Here is a 10,082-nt window from a genome sequence, read left to right as displayed (position 1 = left end):
AAGGCGACGCAGGCCAAACTAGACTCCAGCAAAAAGTGTCAAACAGCGCCCTCTGCTGTCAGGCAAGAGCAGAAACCATAAAAAGCTTACAGCACCTGGTATTCCCAGGCGGTCTCCCATCCAAGTACTAACCAGGCCCGCCCCTGCTTAGCTTCCGAGATCGGACGAGATCGGGCGTTTTCAGGGTAGTATGGCCGTAAGCTGCCAGGTCAACTGAAAAGATCCTATTTGAAGGTGACGCAGGCCAAACTAGACTCCAGCAAAACATGTCAAACAGCGCCCTCTGCTGTCAGGCAAGAGCAGAAACCATGAAAAGCTTACAGCACCTGGTATTCCCAGGCGGTCTCCCATCCAAGTACTAACCAGTCCCGCCCCTGCTTAGCTTCCGAGATCGGACGAGATCGGGCGTTTTCAGGGTAGTATGGCCGTAAGCTGCCAGGGCAACTGAAAAGATCCTATTTGAAGAAGACGCAGGCCAAACTAGACTCCAGCAAAAAGTGTCAAACAGCGCCCTCTGCTGTCAGGCAAGAGCAGAAACCATAAAAAGCTTACAGCACCTGGTAATCCCAGGCGGTCTCCCATCCAAGTACTAACCAGGACCGCCCCTGCTTAGCTTCCGAGATCGGACGAGATCGGGCGTTTTCAGGGTAGTATGGCCGTAAGCTGCAAGGGTGACTGAAAAGATCCTATTTGAAGGCGACGCAGGCCAAACTAGACTCCAGCAAAAAGTGTCAAACAGCGCCCTCTGCTGTCAGGCAAGAGCAGAAACCATAAAAAGCTTACAGCACCTGGTATTCCCAGGCGGTCTCCCATCCAAGTACTAACCAGGCCCGCCCCTGCTTAGCTTCCGAGATCGGACGAGATCAGGCGTTTTCAGGGTGGTATGGCCGTAAGCTGCCAGGACAACTGAAAAGATCTTATTTGAAGGCGACGCAGGCCAAACTAGAGCCAGCAAAAAGTGTCAAACAGCGCCCTCTGCTGTCAGGCTAGAGCAGAAACCATAAAAAGCTTACAGCACCTGGTATTCCCAGGCGGTCTCCCATCCAAGTACTAACCAGGCCCGCCCCTGCTTAGCTTCCGAGATCGGACGAGATCGGGCGTTTTCAGGGTAATATGGCCGTAAGCTGCCACATCAACTGAAAAGATCCTATTTGAAGGCGACGCAGGCCAAACTAGATTCCAGCAAAAAGTGTCAAACAGCGCCCTCTGCTGTCAGGCAAGAGCAGAAACCAAAAAAAGCTTACAGCACCTGGTATTCCCAGGCGGTCTCCCATCCAAGTACTAACCAGGCCCGCCCCTGCTTAGCTTCCGAGATCGGACGAGATCAGGCGTTTTCAGGGTGGTGTGGCCGTAAGCTGCCAGGACAACTGAAAAGATCTTATTTGAAGGCGACGCAGGCCAAACTAGATCCAGCAAAAAGTGTCAAACAGCGCCCTCTGCTGTCAGGCTAGAGCAGAAACCATAAAAAGCTTACAGCACCTGGTATTCCCAGGCGGTCTCCCATTCTAGTACTAACCAGGCCCGCCCCTGCTTAGCTTCCGAGATCGGACGAGATCGGGCGTTTTCAGTGTAGTATGGCCATAAGCTGCCAGGTCAACTGAAAAGATCCTATTTGAAGAAGACGCAGGCCAAACTAGACTCCAGCAAAAAGTGTCGAACAGCGCCCTCTGCTGTCAGGCAAGAGCAGAAACCATAAAAAGCTTACAGCACCTGGTATTCCCAGGCGGTCTCCCATCCAAGTACTAACCAGGCCCGTCCCTGCTTAGCTTCCGAGATCGGACGAGATCGGGCTTTTTCAGGGTAGTATGGCCGTAAGCTGCCAGGGCAACTGAAAATGTCCTATTTGAAGGCGACGCAGGCCAAACTAGACTCCAGAAAAAAGTGGCAAACAGCGCCCTCTGCTGTCAGGCAAGAGCAGAAACCATAAAAAGCTTACAGCACCTGGTATTCCCAGGCGGTCTCCCATCCAAGTACTAACCAGGCCCACCCTGCTTAGCTTCCGAGATCGGACGAGACCGGGCGTTTTCAGGGTAGTATGGCCGTAAGCTGCCAGGGCAACTGAAAAGATCCTATTTGAAGGCGACGCAGGCCAAACTAGACTCCAGCAAAAAGTGTCAAACAGCGCCCTCTGCTGTCAGGCAAGAGCAGAAACGTTAAAAAGCTTACAGCACCTGGTATTCCCAGGCGGTCTCCCATCCAAGTACTAACCAGGCCCGCCCCTGCTTAGCTTCCGAGATCGGACGAGATCGGGCGTTTTCAGGGTAGTATGGCCGTAAGCAGCCAGGACAACGGAAAAGATCTTATTTGAAGGCGACGCAGGCCAAACTAGATCCAGCAAAAAGTGTCAAACAGCGCCCTCTGCTGTCAGGCTAGAGCAGAAACCATAAAAAGCTTACAGCACCTGGTATTCCCAGGCGGTCTCCCATCCAAGTACTAACCAGGCTCGCCCCTGCTTAGCTTCCGAGATCGGACGAGATCGGGCGTTTTCAGGGTAGTATGGCCGTAAGCTGCCACATCAACTGAAAAGATCCTATTTGAAGGCGACGCAGGCCAAACTAGACTACAGCAAAAGGTGTCAAACAGCGCCCTCTGCTGTCAGGCAAGAGCAGAAACCATAAAAAGCTTACAGCACCTGGTATTCCCAGGCGGTCTCCCATCCAAGTACTAACCAGGCCCGCCCCTGCTTAGCTTCCGAGATCGGACGAGATCAGGCGTTTTCAGGGTGGTATGGCCGTAAGCTGCCAGGACAACTGAAAAGATCTTATTTGAAGGCGACGCAGGCCAAACTAGATCCAGCAAAAAGTGTCAAACAGCGCCCTCTGCTGTCAGGCTAGAGCAAAAACCATAAAAAGCTTACAGCACCTGGTATTCCCAGGCGGTCTCCCATCCAAGTACTAACCAGGCCCTCCCCTGCTTAGCTTCCGAGATCAGGCGTTTTCAGGGTAGTATGGCCAAAAGCTGCCAAGGCAACTGAAAAGATCCTATTTGAAGGCGACGCAGGACAAACTAGACTCCAGCAAAACATGTCAAACAGCGCCCTCTGCTGTCAGGCAAGAGCAGAAACCATAAAAAGCTTACAGCACCTGGTATTCCCAGGCGGTCTCCCAGCCAAGTACTAACCAGGCCCGCCCCTGCTTAGCTTCCGAGATCGGACGAGATCGGGCGTTTTCAGGGTAGTATGGCCGTAAGCTGCCAGGTCAACTGAAAAGATCCTATTTGAAGGTGACGCAGGCCAAACTAGACTACAGCAAAAAGTGTCAAACAGCGCCCTCTGCTGTCAGGCAAGAGCAGAAACCATAAAAAGCTTACAGCACCTGGTATTCACAGGCGGTCTCCCATCCAAGTACTAACCAGGCCCGGCCCTGCTTAGCTTCCGAGATCGTACGAGATCGGGCGTTTTCAGGGTAGTATGGCCTAAGCTGCCAGGTCAACTGAAAAGATCCTATTTGAAAGTGACGCAGGCCAAACTAGACTACAGCAAAAAGTGTCAAACAGCGCCCTCTGCTGTCAGGCAAGAGCAGAAACCATAAAAAGCTTACAGCACCTGGTATTCACAGGCGGTCTCCCATCCAAGTACTAACCAGGCCCGCCCCTGCTTAGCTTCCGAGATCGGGCGTTTTCAGGGTAGTATGGCCGTAAGCTGCCAGGACAACTGAAAAGATCCTATTTGAAGAAGACGCAGGCCAAACTAGACTCCAGCAAAAAGTGTCAAACAGCGCCCTCTGCTGTCAGGCAAGAGCAGAAACCATAAAAAGCTTACAGCACCTGGTAATCCCAGGCGGTCTCCCATCCAAGTACTAACCAGGACCGCCCCTGCTTAGCTTCCGAGATCGGACGAGATCGGGCGTTTTCAGGGTAGTATGGCCGTAAGCTGCAAGGGTGACTGAAAAGATCCTATTTGAAGGCGACGCAGGCCAAACTAGACTCCAGCAAAAAGTGTCAAACAGCGCCCTCTGCTGTCAGGCAAGAGCAGAAACCATAAAAAGCTTACAGCACCTGGTATTCCCAGGCGGTCTCCCATCCAAGTACTAACCAGGCCCGCCCCTGCTTAGCTTCCGAGATCGGACGAGATCGGGCGTTTTCAGGGTAGTATGGCCGTAAGCTGCCAGGTCAACTGAAAAGATCCTATTTGAAGGTGACGCAGGCCAAACTAGACTCCAGCAAAACATGTCAAACAGCGCCCTCTGCTGTCAGGCAAGAGCAGAAACCATGAAAAGCTTACAGCACCTGGTATTCCCAGGCGGTCTCCCATCCAAGTACTAACCAGTCCCGCCCCTGCTTAGCTTCCGAGATCGGACGAGATCGGGCGTTTTCAGGGTAGTATGGCCGTAAGCTGCCAGGGCAACTGAAAAGATCCTATTTGAAGAAGACGCAGGCCAAACTAGACTCCAGCAAAAAGTGTCAAACAGCGCCCTCTGCTGTCAGGCAAGAGCAGAAACCATAAAAAGCTTACAGCACCTGGTAATCCCAGGCGGTCTCCCATCCAAGTACTAACCAGGACCGCCCCTGCTTAGCTTCCGAGATCGGACGAGATCGGGCGTTTTCAGGGTAGTATGGCCGTAAGCTGCAAGGGTGACTGAAAAGATCCTATTTGAAGGCGACGCAGGCCAAACTAGACTCCAGCAAAAAGTGTCAAACAGCGCCCTCTGCTGTCAGGCAAGAGCAGAAACCATAAAAAGCTTACAGCACCTGGTATTCCCAGGCGGTCTCCCATCCAAGTACTAACCAGGCCCGCCCCTGCTTAGCTTCCGAGATCGGACGAGATCAGGCGTTTTCAGGGTGGTATGGCCGTAAGCTGCCAGGACAACTGAAAAGATCTTATTTGAAGGCGACGCAGGCCAAACTAGAGCCAGCAAAAAGTGTCAAACAGCGCCCTCTGCTGTCAGGCTAGAGCAGAAACCATAAAAAGCTTACAGCACCTGGTATTCCCAGGCGGTCTCCCATCCAAGTACTAACCAGGCCCGCCCCTGCTTAGCTTCCGAGATCGGACGAGATCGGGCGTTTTCAGGGTAATATGGCCGTAAGCTGCCACATCAACTGAAAAGATCCTATTTGAAGGCGACGCAGGCCAAACTAGATTCCAGCAAAAAGTGTCAAACAGCGCCCTCTGCTGTCAGGCAAGAGCAGAAACCAAAAAAAGCTTACAGCACCTGGTATTCCCAGGCGGTCTCCCATCCAAGTACTAACCAGGCCCGCCCCTGCTTAGCTTCCGAGATCGGACGAGATCAGGCGTTTTCAGGGTGGTGTGGCCGTAAGCTGCCAGGACAACTGAAAAGATCTTATTTGAAGGCGACGCAGGCCAAACTAGATCCAGCAAAAAGTGTCAAACAGCGCCCTCTGCTGTCAGGCTAGAGCAGAAACCATAAAAAGCTTACAGCACCTGGTATTCCCAGGCGGTCTCCCATTCTAGTACTAACCAGGCCCGCCCCTGCTTAGCTTCCGAGATCGGACGAGATCGGGCGTTTTCAGTGTAGTATGGCCATAAGCTGCCAGGTCAACTGAAAAGATCCTATTTGAAGAAGACGCAGGCCAAACTAGACTCCAGCAAAAAGTGTCGAACAGCGCCCTCTGCTGTCAGGCAAGAGCAGAAACCATAAAAAGCTTACAGCACCTGGTATTCCCAGGCGGTCTCCCATCCAAGTACTAACCAGGCCCGTCCCTGCTTAGCTTCCCAGATCGGACGAGATCGGGCTTTTTCAGGGTAGTATGGCCGTAAGCTGCCAGGGCAACTGAAAATGTCCTATTTGAAGGCGACGCAGGCCAAACTAGACTCCAGAAAAAAGTGGCAAACAGCGCCCTCTGCTGTCAGGCAAGAGCAGAAACCATAAAAAGCTTACAGCACCTGGTATTCCCAGGCGGTCTCCCATCCAAGTACTAACCAGGCCCACCCTGCTTAGCTTCCGAGATCGGACGAGACCGGGCGTTTTCAGGGTAGTATGGCCGTAAGCTGCCAGGGCAACTGAAAAGATCCTATTTGAAGGCGACGCAGGCCAAACTAGACTCCAGCAAAAAGTGTCAAACAGCGCCCTCTGCTGTTAGGCAAGAGCAGAAACCATAAAAAGCTTACAGCACCTGGTATTCCCAGGCGGTCTCCCATTCAAGTACTAACCAGGCCCGCCCGTGCTTAGCTTCCGAGATCGGACGAGATCGGGCGTTTTCAAGGTAGTATGGCCGTAAGCTGCCAGGTCAACTGAAAAAATCCTATTTGAAGGTGACGCAGGCCAAACTCGACTCCAGCAAAACATGTCAAACAGCGCCCTCTGCTGTCAGGCAAGAGCAGAAACCATAAAAAGCTTACAGCACCTGGTATTCCCAGGCGGTCTCCCATCCAAGTACTAACCAGGCCCGCCCCTGCTTAGCTTCCGAGATCGGGCGTTTTCAGGGTAGTATGGCCAAAAGCTGCCAAGGCAACTGAAAAGATCCTATTTGAAGGCGACGCAGGACAAACTAGACTCCAGCAAAAAGTGTCAAACAGCGCCCTCTGCTGTCAGGCAAGAGCAGAAACCATAAAAAGCGTACAGCACCTGGTATTCCCAGGCGGTCTCCCATCCAAGTACTAACCAGGCCCGCCCCTGCTTAGCTTCCGAGATCGGACGAGATCGGGCGTTTTCAGGGTAGTATGGCCGTAAGCTGCCAGGTCAACTGAAAAGATCCTATTTGAAGGTGACGCAGGCCAAACTAGACTCCAGCAAAACATGTCAAACAGCGCCCTCTGCTGTCAGGCAAGAGCAGAAACCATGAAAAGCTTACAGCACCTGGTATTCCCAGGCGGTCTCCCATCCAAGTACTAACCAGTCCCGCCCCTGCTTAGCTTCCGAGATCGGACGAGATCGGGCGTTTTCAGGGTAGTATGGCCGTAAGCTGCCAGGGCAACTGAAAAGATCCTATTTGAAGAAGACGCAGGCCAAACTAGACTCCAGCAAAAAGTGTCAAACAGCGCCCTCTGCTGTCAGGCAAGAGCAGAAACCATGAAAAGCTTACAGCACCTGGTATTCCCAGGCGGTCTCCCATCCAAGTATAACCAGGCCCGCCCCTGCTTAGCTTCCGAGATCGGGCGTTTTCAGGGTAGTATGGTCAAAAGCTGCCAAGGCAACTGAAAAGATCCTATTTGAAGGCGACGCAGGACAAACTAGACTCCAGCAAAAAGTGTCAAACAGCGCCCTCTGCTGTCAGGCAAGAGCAGAAACCATAAAAAGCGTACAGCACCTGGTATTCCCAGGCGGTCTCCCATCCAAGTACTAACCAGGCCCGCCCCTGCTTAGCTTCCGAGATCGGACGAGATCGGGCGTTTTCAGGGTAGTATGGCCGTAAGCTGCCAGGGCAAATGAAAAGATCCTATTTGAAGGCGACGCAGGCCAAACTAGACTCCAGCAAAAAGTGTCAAACAGCGCCCTCTGCTGTCAGGCAAGAGCAGAAACCATAAAAGGCTTACAGCACCTGGTATTGCCAGGCGGTCTCCCATCCAAGTACTAACCAGGCCCACCCCTGCTTAGCTTCCGAGATCGGACGAGATCGGGCGTTTTCAGGGTAGTATGGCCGTAAGCTGCCAAGAAAACTGAAAAGATCTTATTTGAAGGCGACGCAGGCCACACTAGATCCAGCAAAAAGTGTCAAACAGCGCCCTCTGCTGTCAGGCTAGAGCAGAAACCATAAAAAGCTTACAGCACCTGGTATTCCCAGGCGGTCTCCCATCCAAGTACTAACCAGGCCCGCCCCTGCTTAGCTTCCGAGATCGGGCGTTTTCAGGGTAGTATGGCCGTAAGCTGCCAGGTCAACTGAAAAGATCCTATTTGAAGGTGACGCAGGCCAAACTAGACTCCAGCAAAACATGTCAAACAGCGCCCTCTGCTGTCAGGCAAGAGCAGAAACCATGAAAAGCTTACAGCACCTGGTATTCCCAGGCGGTCTCCCATCCAAGTACTAACCAGGCTCGCCCCTGCTTAGCTTCCGAGATCGGACGAGATCGGGCGTTTTCAGGGTAGTATGGCCGTAAGCTGCCACATCAACTGAAAAGATCCTATTTGAAGGCGACGCAGGCCAAACTAGACTCCAGCAAAAGGTGTCAAACAGCGCCCTCTGCTGTCAGGCAAGAGCAGAAACCATAAAAAGCTTACAGCACCTGGTATTCCCAGGCGGTCTCCCATCCAAGTACTAACCAGGCCCGCCCCTGCTTAGCTTCCGAGATCGGACGAGATCAGGCGTTTTCAGGGTGGTATGGCCGTAAGCTGCCAGGACAACTGAAAAGATCTTATTTGAAGGCGACGCAGGCCAAACTAGATCCAGCAAAAAGTGTCAAACAGCGCCCTCTGCTGTCAGGCTAGAGCAAAAACCATAAAAAGCTTACAGCACCTGGTATTCCCAGGCGGTCTCCCATCCAAGTACTAACCAGGCCCTCCCCTGCTTAGCTTCCGAGATCAGGCGTTTTCAGGGTAGTATGGCCAAAAGCTGCCAAGGCAACTGAAAAGATCCTATTTGAAGGCGACGCAGGACAAACTAGACTCCAGCAAAACATGTCAAACAGCGCCCTCTGCTGTCAGGCAAGAGCAGAAACCATAAAAAGCTTACAGCACCTGGTATTCCCAGGCGGTCTCCCAGCCAAGTACTAACCAGGCCCGCCCCTGCTTAGCTTCCGAGATCGGACGAGATCGGGCGTTTTCAGGGTAGTATGGCCGTAAGCTGCCAGGTCAACTGAAAACATCCTATTTGAAGGTGACGCAGGCCAAACTAGACTACAGCAAAAAGTGTCAAACAGCGCCCTCTGCTGTCAGGCAAGAGGAGAAACCATAAAAAGCTTACAGCACCTGGTATTCACAGGCGGTCTCCCATCCAAGTACTAACCAGTCCCGGCCCTGCTTAGCTTCCGAGATCGTACGAGATCGGGCGTTTTCAGGGTAGTATGGCCTAAGCTGCCAGGTCAACTGAAAAGATCCTATTTGAAAGTGACGCAGGCCAAACTAGACTACAGCAAAAAGTGTCAAACAGCGCCCTCTGCTGTCAGGCAAGAGCAGAAACCATAAAAAGCTTACAGCACCTGGTATTCACAGGCGGTCTCCCATCCAAGTACTAACCAGGCCCGCCCCTGCTTAGCTTCCGAGATCGGGCGTTTTCAGGGTAGTATGGCCGTAAGCTGCCAGGACAACTGAAAAGATCCTATTTGAAGAAGACGCAGGCCAAACTAGACTCCAGCAAAAAGTGTCAAACAGCGCCCTCTGCTGTCAGGCAAGAGCAGAAACCATAAAAAGCTTACAGCACCTGGTAATCCCAGGCGGTCTCCCATCCAAGTACTAACCAGGACCGCCCCTGCTTAGCTTCCGAGATCGGACGAGATCGGGCGTTTTCAGGGTAGTATGGCCGTAAGCTGCAAGGGCGACTGAAAAGATCCTATTTGAAGGCGACGCAGGCCAAACTAGACTCCAGCAAAAAGTGTCAAACAGCGCCCTCTGCTGTCAGGCAAGAGCAGAAACCATAAAAAGCTTACAGCACCTGGTATTCCCAGGCGGTCTCCCATCCAAGTACTAACCAGGCCCGCCCCTGCTTAGCTTCCGAGATCGGACGAGATCAGGCGTTTTCAGGGTGGTATGGCCGTAAGCTGCCAGGACAACTGAAAAGATCTTATTTGAAGGCGACGCAGGCCAAACTAGATCCAGCAAAAAGTGTCAAACAGCGCCCTCTGCTGTCAGGCTAGAGCAGAAACCATAAAAAGCTTACAGCACCTGGTATTCCCAGGCGGTCTCCCATCCAAGTACTAACCAGGCCCGCCCCTGCTTAGCTTCCGAGATCGGACGAGATCGGGCGTTTTCAGGGTAATATGGCCGTAAGCTGCCACATCAACTGAAAAGATCCTATTTGAAGGCGACGCAGGCCAAACTAGACTCCAGCAAAAGGTGTCAAACAGCGCCCTCTGCTGTCAGGCAAGAGCAGAAACCATAAAAAGCTTACAGCACCTGGTATTCCCAGGCGGTCTCCCATCCAAGTACTAACCAGGCCCGCCCCTGCTTAGCTTCCGAGATCGGACGAGATCAGGCGTTTTCAGGGTGGTATGGCCGTAAGCTGCCAGGACAACTGAAAAGATCTTATTTGAA

The 10,082-nt window shown here is 52.4% G+C and overlaps 36 non-coding genes and 8 pseudogenes across 36 annotated transcripts; all 44 read right to left on the bottom strand.

The window, feature by feature from the left end:
- Positions 1–83: 83 nt before the first annotated feature.
- LOC131114746 (5S ribosomal RNA) lies at positions 84–202 on the bottom strand. The gene has a single exon (XR_009122049.1). It is a non-coding gene; the product is annotated as a 5S ribosomal RNA (ribosomal RNA).
- A 112-nt stretch (positions 203–314) lies between these two features.
- LOC131117190 (5S ribosomal RNA) lies at positions 315–433 on the bottom strand. Its single transcript, XR_009124415.1, has one exon. It is a non-coding gene; the product is annotated as a 5S ribosomal RNA (ribosomal RNA).
- Positions 434–545: 112 nt separating this feature from the next.
- On the bottom strand, positions 546–664 carry LOC131118229 (5S ribosomal RNA). Its single transcript, XR_009125395.1, has one exon. It is a non-coding gene; the product is annotated as a 5S ribosomal RNA (ribosomal RNA).
- A 112-nt stretch (positions 665–776) lies between these two features.
- On the bottom strand, positions 777–895 carry LOC131112415 (5S ribosomal RNA). Its single transcript, XR_009121388.1, has one exon. It is a non-coding gene; the product is annotated as a 5S ribosomal RNA (ribosomal RNA).
- A 111-nt stretch (positions 896–1,006) lies between these two features.
- On the bottom strand, positions 1,007–1,125 carry LOC131115989 (5S ribosomal RNA). Its single transcript, XR_009123255.1, has one exon. It is a non-coding gene; the product is annotated as a 5S ribosomal RNA (ribosomal RNA).
- A 112-nt stretch (positions 1,126–1,237) lies between these two features.
- LOC131115829 (5S ribosomal RNA) lies at positions 1,238–1,356 on the bottom strand. Its single transcript, XR_009123098.1, has one exon. It is a non-coding gene; the product is annotated as a 5S ribosomal RNA (ribosomal RNA).
- A 111-nt stretch (positions 1,357–1,467) lies between these two features.
- Positions 1,468–1,586, bottom strand: LOC131117435 (5S ribosomal RNA). Its single transcript, XR_009124653.1, has one exon. It is a non-coding gene; the product is annotated as a 5S ribosomal RNA (ribosomal RNA).
- Positions 1,587–1,698: 112 nt separating this feature from the next.
- LOC131116159 (5S ribosomal RNA) lies at positions 1,699–1,817 on the bottom strand. Its single transcript, XR_009123419.1, has one exon. It is a non-coding gene; the product is annotated as a 5S ribosomal RNA (ribosomal RNA).
- Positions 1,818–1,929: 112 nt separating this feature from the next.
- LOC131117507 (5S ribosomal RNA) lies at positions 1,930–2,047 on the bottom strand. The gene has a single exon (XR_009124722.1). It is a non-coding gene; the product is annotated as a 5S ribosomal RNA (ribosomal RNA).
- A 112-nt stretch (positions 2,048–2,159) lies between these two features.
- LOC131114745 (5S ribosomal RNA) lies at positions 2,160–2,278 on the bottom strand. Its single transcript, XR_009122048.1, has one exon. It is a non-coding gene; the product is annotated as a 5S ribosomal RNA (ribosomal RNA).
- Positions 2,279–2,389: 111 nt separating this feature from the next.
- Positions 2,390–2,508, bottom strand: LOC131116691 (5S ribosomal RNA). Its single transcript, XR_009123930.1, has one exon. It is a non-coding gene; the product is annotated as a 5S ribosomal RNA (ribosomal RNA).
- A 112-nt stretch (positions 2,509–2,620) lies between these two features.
- Positions 2,621–2,739, bottom strand: LOC131112403 (5S ribosomal RNA). Its single transcript, XR_009121387.1, has one exon. It is a non-coding gene; the product is annotated as a 5S ribosomal RNA (ribosomal RNA).
- Positions 2,740–2,850: 111 nt separating this feature from the next.
- LOC131113588 (5S ribosomal RNA) lies at positions 2,851–2,959 on the bottom strand (annotated as a pseudogene).
- A 112-nt stretch (positions 2,960–3,071) lies between these two features.
- LOC131115581 (5S ribosomal RNA) lies at positions 3,072–3,190 on the bottom strand. Its single transcript, XR_009122859.1, has one exon. It is a non-coding gene; the product is annotated as a 5S ribosomal RNA (ribosomal RNA).
- Positions 3,191–3,302: 112 nt separating this feature from the next.
- Positions 3,303–3,420, bottom strand: LOC131119081 (5S ribosomal RNA). Its single transcript, XR_009126211.1, has one exon. It is a non-coding gene; the product is annotated as a 5S ribosomal RNA (ribosomal RNA).
- A 112-nt stretch (positions 3,421–3,532) lies between these two features.
- Positions 3,533–3,641, bottom strand: LOC131112253 (5S ribosomal RNA; annotated as a pseudogene).
- Positions 3,642–3,753: 112 nt separating this feature from the next.
- On the bottom strand, positions 3,754–3,872 carry LOC131118228 (5S ribosomal RNA). Its single transcript, XR_009125394.1, has one exon. It is a non-coding gene; the product is annotated as a 5S ribosomal RNA (ribosomal RNA).
- Positions 3,873–3,984: 112 nt separating this feature from the next.
- On the bottom strand, positions 3,985–4,103 carry LOC131114743 (5S ribosomal RNA). The gene has a single exon (XR_009122046.1). It is a non-coding gene; the product is annotated as a 5S ribosomal RNA (ribosomal RNA).
- A 112-nt stretch (positions 4,104–4,215) lies between these two features.
- On the bottom strand, positions 4,216–4,334 carry LOC131117189 (5S ribosomal RNA). Its single transcript, XR_009124414.1, has one exon. It is a non-coding gene; the product is annotated as a 5S ribosomal RNA (ribosomal RNA).
- A 112-nt stretch (positions 4,335–4,446) lies between these two features.
- Positions 4,447–4,565, bottom strand: LOC131118227 (5S ribosomal RNA). The gene has a single exon (XR_009125393.1). It is a non-coding gene; the product is annotated as a 5S ribosomal RNA (ribosomal RNA).
- A 112-nt stretch (positions 4,566–4,677) lies between these two features.
- Positions 4,678–4,796, bottom strand: LOC131112391 (5S ribosomal RNA). The gene has a single exon (XR_009121386.1). It is a non-coding gene; the product is annotated as a 5S ribosomal RNA (ribosomal RNA).
- Positions 4,797–4,907: 111 nt separating this feature from the next.
- Positions 4,908–5,026, bottom strand: LOC131115988 (5S ribosomal RNA). Its single transcript, XR_009123254.1, has one exon. It is a non-coding gene; the product is annotated as a 5S ribosomal RNA (ribosomal RNA).
- Positions 5,027–5,138: 112 nt separating this feature from the next.
- LOC131115827 (5S ribosomal RNA) lies at positions 5,139–5,257 on the bottom strand. The gene has a single exon (XR_009123096.1). It is a non-coding gene; the product is annotated as a 5S ribosomal RNA (ribosomal RNA).
- A 111-nt stretch (positions 5,258–5,368) lies between these two features.
- On the bottom strand, positions 5,369–5,487 carry LOC131117434 (5S ribosomal RNA). Its single transcript, XR_009124652.1, has one exon. It is a non-coding gene; the product is annotated as a 5S ribosomal RNA (ribosomal RNA).
- A 112-nt stretch (positions 5,488–5,599) lies between these two features.
- Positions 5,600–5,718, bottom strand: LOC131118494 (5S ribosomal RNA). Its single transcript, XR_009125676.1, has one exon. It is a non-coding gene; the product is annotated as a 5S ribosomal RNA (ribosomal RNA).
- A 112-nt stretch (positions 5,719–5,830) lies between these two features.
- On the bottom strand, positions 5,831–5,948 carry LOC131117506 (5S ribosomal RNA). Its single transcript, XR_009124721.1, has one exon. It is a non-coding gene; the product is annotated as a 5S ribosomal RNA (ribosomal RNA).
- A 112-nt stretch (positions 5,949–6,060) lies between these two features.
- On the bottom strand, positions 6,061–6,179 carry LOC131116984 (5S ribosomal RNA). Its single transcript, XR_009124214.1, has one exon. It is a non-coding gene; the product is annotated as a 5S ribosomal RNA (ribosomal RNA).
- A 112-nt stretch (positions 6,180–6,291) lies between these two features.
- On the bottom strand, positions 6,292–6,400 carry LOC131113007 (5S ribosomal RNA; annotated as a pseudogene).
- Positions 6,401–6,512: 112 nt separating this feature from the next.
- Positions 6,513–6,631, bottom strand: LOC131116205 (5S ribosomal RNA). Its single transcript, XR_009123462.1, has one exon. It is a non-coding gene; the product is annotated as a 5S ribosomal RNA (ribosomal RNA).
- A 112-nt stretch (positions 6,632–6,743) lies between these two features.
- Positions 6,744–6,862, bottom strand: LOC131117187 (5S ribosomal RNA). Its single transcript, XR_009124412.1, has one exon. It is a non-coding gene; the product is annotated as a 5S ribosomal RNA (ribosomal RNA).
- Positions 6,863–6,974: 112 nt separating this feature from the next.
- Positions 6,975–7,082, bottom strand: LOC131114208 (5S ribosomal RNA; annotated as a pseudogene).
- A 112-nt stretch (positions 7,083–7,194) lies between these two features.
- Positions 7,195–7,313, bottom strand: LOC131116204 (5S ribosomal RNA). The gene has a single exon (XR_009123461.1). It is a non-coding gene; the product is annotated as a 5S ribosomal RNA (ribosomal RNA).
- A 112-nt stretch (positions 7,314–7,425) lies between these two features.
- On the bottom strand, positions 7,426–7,544 carry LOC131116564 (5S ribosomal RNA). The gene has a single exon (XR_009123807.1). It is a non-coding gene; the product is annotated as a 5S ribosomal RNA (ribosomal RNA).
- A 111-nt stretch (positions 7,545–7,655) lies between these two features.
- LOC131111855 (5S ribosomal RNA) lies at positions 7,656–7,764 on the bottom strand (annotated as a pseudogene).
- A 112-nt stretch (positions 7,765–7,876) lies between these two features.
- LOC131116690 (5S ribosomal RNA) lies at positions 7,877–7,995 on the bottom strand. Its single transcript, XR_009123929.1, has one exon. It is a non-coding gene; the product is annotated as a 5S ribosomal RNA (ribosomal RNA).
- A 112-nt stretch (positions 7,996–8,107) lies between these two features.
- Positions 8,108–8,226, bottom strand: LOC131112380 (5S ribosomal RNA). The gene has a single exon (XR_009121385.1). It is a non-coding gene; the product is annotated as a 5S ribosomal RNA (ribosomal RNA).
- Positions 8,227–8,337: 111 nt separating this feature from the next.
- On the bottom strand, positions 8,338–8,446 carry LOC131113587 (5S ribosomal RNA; annotated as a pseudogene).
- A 112-nt stretch (positions 8,447–8,558) lies between these two features.
- On the bottom strand, positions 8,559–8,677 carry LOC131115580 (5S ribosomal RNA). Its single transcript, XR_009122858.1, has one exon. It is a non-coding gene; the product is annotated as a 5S ribosomal RNA (ribosomal RNA).
- Positions 8,678–8,789: 112 nt separating this feature from the next.
- Positions 8,790–8,907, bottom strand: LOC131112665 (5S ribosomal RNA; annotated as a pseudogene).
- Positions 8,908–9,019: 112 nt separating this feature from the next.
- On the bottom strand, positions 9,020–9,128 carry LOC131112252 (5S ribosomal RNA; annotated as a pseudogene).
- Positions 9,129–9,240: 112 nt separating this feature from the next.
- LOC131118225 (5S ribosomal RNA) lies at positions 9,241–9,359 on the bottom strand. Its single transcript, XR_009125391.1, has one exon. It is a non-coding gene; the product is annotated as a 5S ribosomal RNA (ribosomal RNA).
- Positions 9,360–9,471: 112 nt separating this feature from the next.
- Positions 9,472–9,590, bottom strand: LOC131112368 (5S ribosomal RNA). Its single transcript, XR_009121384.1, has one exon. It is a non-coding gene; the product is annotated as a 5S ribosomal RNA (ribosomal RNA).
- A 111-nt stretch (positions 9,591–9,701) lies between these two features.
- LOC131115986 (5S ribosomal RNA) lies at positions 9,702–9,820 on the bottom strand. Its single transcript, XR_009123253.1, has one exon. It is a non-coding gene; the product is annotated as a 5S ribosomal RNA (ribosomal RNA).
- A 112-nt stretch (positions 9,821–9,932) lies between these two features.
- LOC131112356 (5S ribosomal RNA) lies at positions 9,933–10,051 on the bottom strand. Its single transcript, XR_009121383.1, has one exon. It is a non-coding gene; the product is annotated as a 5S ribosomal RNA (ribosomal RNA).
- Positions 10,052–10,082: the final 31 nt, after the last annotated feature.

The sequence above is a fragment of the Doryrhamphus excisus genome, unplaced genomic scaffold, assembly GCF_030265055.1.
Source record: "Doryrhamphus excisus isolate RoL2022-K1 unplaced genomic scaffold, RoL_Dexc_1.0 HiC_scaffold_25, whole genome shotgun sequence".
In the NCBI taxonomy this organism is placed as follows: Eukaryota; Metazoa; Chordata; class Actinopteri; order Syngnathiformes; family Syngnathidae; genus Doryrhamphus; species Doryrhamphus excisus.
Note: the sequence above shows the minus strand (reverse complement) of the source record. Positions and strands in the feature narration are given on the sequence as shown.